Genomic DNA, 3,873 nt, shown 5'->3' with positions numbered 1-3,873 from the left:
CAAGAAATATTCAAAGTGATGAATACCAAGAACCTACAACCAAGATTACTTTACCCAGCAAAGCTATTATTCAGAATTGAAGGTCAGATAAAGAGCTTCACAGATAAGAATAATCTAAAGGAGTTCATCATCACCAAACCAATATTATGTGAAATGCTGAAAGGTATCCTTTAAGAATAGGAAGAAGAAGAAAAAATAAAGATAAAAATTATGAACAATACATATCTATCAACAAGTGAATCTAAAAATCAAGTGAATAAATAATCCGATGAACAGAATAAACTGGTGAATATAATAGAATCAGGGGCATAGAAAGGGAGTGGACTGACTATTCTCAGGGGGAAAGGGTTGTGGGGGGTGCGGGAAGAGACTGGATAAAAATCGTACAGCTATGGATGAGGACAGTGGGGGGGAGTGGTAAGGGCAGAGGGTGGAGTGGGAACTGGGTGGAGGGGAGCTATGGGGGGAAAAAAGAGGAACAACTGTAATAATCTGAACAATAAAGATTTAATTTTTTTTAAATGTCTATACTACCCAAAGCAATCTTCAAAATCAATACAATCCTTATTAAAATACCAATGGGATATTTCACAGATCTAAAACAATTCATCCAAAATAGTATATGGAACCAAAATAATCACAGCAATCTTGAGAAAGAAGAACAAAGTGGGAGGGATCACAATACCAGATATCAAGTTTTACTACAAAGCCATTATAACCAAAACAGCCTGGTACTAGCACAACAGTGATATAGATCAATGGAACAGAACACAGACCCCAGAAATCCACCCAAGCCATTACACTCAATTAATATTTGACAAGGAGGCAAGAACAATGGAGTCAAGATAGTAACTTTGATAAGTGGTATTGAGAAAATTAGACAGATACATGCAAAAAAATGAAACTAGACCAGGGGTGGGCAAACTTTTTGACTTGAGGGCCACAATGGGTTCTTAAACTGGACTGGAGGCTAGGAAAGGAGAAGTAAAAAAAAAGTTTCAAAGGAAATAATTGGAGGGGTGGGGGGAATGCTTTAAGACTGAAGCTATAAAACAGTAAGCAACTGCTTAATTTATTAGAATTTCTTCTGAGAGATTCCAAAATGGCGGCAGAGTAAGTGGAAGCTACACTGACATGCTCCCAGCACCAAACTGGAATTACAACTAAAATACAGAAAAAACATTCTGAATAATCAACTGAAGACTAGCTGGAGAGAAACCTGATAACCAAGGATGTAAAGTGGAGACCACATAGAGACCGGTAGGAAGTATGCATCTCCTAGGGCAAGGGAAACCAAGGAGAAAATAAATGGGACTACATCAAAATAAAAAGCTTCTGCACATCAAAAGAAACCATCAACAAAATGAAAAGGGTATGGGAGAACATATTTGGCAATCATACAACTTAACAAAAGGAAGACAAACAATCCAATCAAAAAATGGGCAAAGGACCTAAATAGACACTTCTACAAAATGGACATGCATATGAAAAAATGCTCAAAGTCACTGATCATCAGAGAGATGCAAATTAAAATGACAATGAGAGGTTGGCCAGTGTTGCTTAGCAGTTGAGTGTCAACCAGGAACCAAGAGGTCATCGGTTTGACTCCCAGTCAGAGCACATGCCTGGGTTGTGGGCTTGATCCCCTGTGGGGAGCATGCAGGAAGCAGCTGATGGATGATGTTCCTCTCTCATCGATGTTTCGCTCTATCTCTTTCCCTTTCTCTCTCTAAAAATCAATAAAAACATATTAAAACAAAACACGACAATGAGGTATCACCTCACACCTGTCAGAATGGCTACCATCAATAAATCAACAGATGACAAGTGCTGGTGAGGATGTAGAGAAAAGCAAATCCTAGTATACTGCTGGTGAGAATGCAGAGTGGTGCAGCCACTATGGAAAACAGTATGGAGTTTCCTCAAAAAATTAAATATGGAACTGCCATTTGACCCAGTGATCCCACTTCTAGGAATATATCCTAAGAAACCTAAAACACAAATCAGAATGTATGCACCTCTATGTTTACAGCAGTGCAATTTATAATAGCTAAGTATGGAAACAGCCCAAGTGCCCATCAATAGATGAGTGGATAAAAAAGCTGTGGTACATTTACACCATGGAATACTACTATACAGCAGTAAAAAGAAGAATCTCTTACCCTTTGAGACAGCATGGAGGGACCTGTAATTATTATGCTAAGCGAAATAAGCCAGTCAGAGAAAGACAAGTATCACATGATCTCACTCATATGTGGAATCTAGTGAACAAAATAAACTGATTAACCAAATAGGAGCAGAGACATAGAAGCATGAAACAGACTGTGGAAATTTCAGAAGGAAGTTGGAGAAGAGTGGTTGTTGGGAAGACATCAACCAAAGAACTTGTATGCATATATGCATAACCCATGAACACAGACAATAGGGTGGTGAAGGCCTGGGGTGGAGGAAGGGGGCAGGCTAAAAGGGGACAATAGGGGTAAAAGGGGACATATGTAATACTTTCAACAATAAACTTTTAATTAAAAAAAAGAATGCACCATCACTTCTGTTTTATTCCTGCCAAAAATCCATAAATCTAATCATAAGGAGGCATCACACAAAGGACATTCAAAAATTAATTGACCAGCTCTCTTCAAAGATATCAAGGTCAGGAAAGACAATGAGACACAAAGAACTTCCAAATCAAAGGGCATTATTAGGGCAATTAGAAAATTTGAATATGGATTTTGGATTAGATAAGAGTATCGTATGTATTAAAATTTTTATTTGATCATTACCCTGTAATTGTGTAAAAGAATAACCTTGTCCTTTGAAAATAGATGAAGCTTTAATGGAAAAGGGAGCATGATGTCTACAACTTACTCTCAAATGGTTCAGAAACAAAAATGAGTATAACAAGAGAAAATGAAAATGATAAAGTATTGGGGACAAAATATTAACAATGGTGACTCTAGATAAAAGGTGAGTAGTTTTTTTACAGGTCCTATAACTCTTCTATAAGTATGAAATAGTATCAAAATTAAAATTACAAAAAATCTGTAGCATTTAAACTCTTATTCAAATATCTTCTTTTTCTCAGGACACAGAACTATTGAGTCCAGTTTCACTTAATCTGACTACATGTCCAATCCAAGAAAGCAGATGCCAGTTTAAAATATATCTTTGATAATTTTGCTTGAAAAAAATATAAAAACTTTGTACATTTGCCACTTCAATCCTGCTCTGAAATATCAAGAATCATTATTAGTGTTGATAATATCTAAGGATTTTGACAAATATAAATGAAAAAAGTCTACAGAGTGATGTCAGTAATCTCTGAGATCTAGTTTTAGTTTCTTATAAATCTCCATCCCCCTTCTTTATTTTCCTACTTTATAATCTAGATTTATCTTCTTGAATTGAATGTTCATGTTTATTTATCATTTTACTATATCTTTATTGTTCTTTAGAAAAAGTTGATCATATCACTCTAAAGACTTTTAAAGTATTTATTAGTTTTGTATAATGAAAAGGCAAAAAAATTAAACATCTTAGCACAGCATAAATAGCCTTTTCAAATCTGACTCCAACTAAAGGGTGTCCCAAAATTCACGCAAGAAGTAATTTTGATAGAAAACACAGGTTTATAATTAAAATTTTTAAATTTTTTATTATTCATAAAGGTATACAGTATAGGGTTATGTATGGAATAGGATATCGGGTAAATGGCCTCCACGGCTTTGCTGGCACATACACACTCTTTTGTTGAAATTTTCCATGACCGTTTTGCATAAATGTGGCTGAATTTTGATGAGGCTCATTTTCATCTTGATGGCTTGGTTAATCGACAAAATTGTCGCATTTGGGGTTCAGAAAATCCACAAGTGATTG

The 3,873-nt window shown here is 35.6% G+C and overlaps 1 protein-coding gene across 7 annotated transcripts in view; it reads right to left on the bottom strand.

Annotated features, from left to right (window-relative positions):
* The window catches only part of ATRX (alpha thalassemia/mental retardation syndrome X-linked), a 304,287-nt gene that overhangs the window by 285,640 nt on the left and 14,774 nt on the right, over nt 1–3,873 (bottom strand). The window lies entirely within an intron of this gene.

Source organism: Myotis brandtii, unplaced genomic scaffold, assembly GCF_000412655.1.
Source record: "Myotis brandtii unplaced genomic scaffold, ASM41265v1 scaffold509, whole genome shotgun sequence".
Taxonomy (NCBI): domain Eukaryota; kingdom Metazoa; phylum Chordata; class Mammalia; order Chiroptera; family Vespertilionidae; genus Myotis; species Myotis brandtii.
This window is presented reverse-complemented; position numbering and strand designations above follow the sequence as displayed.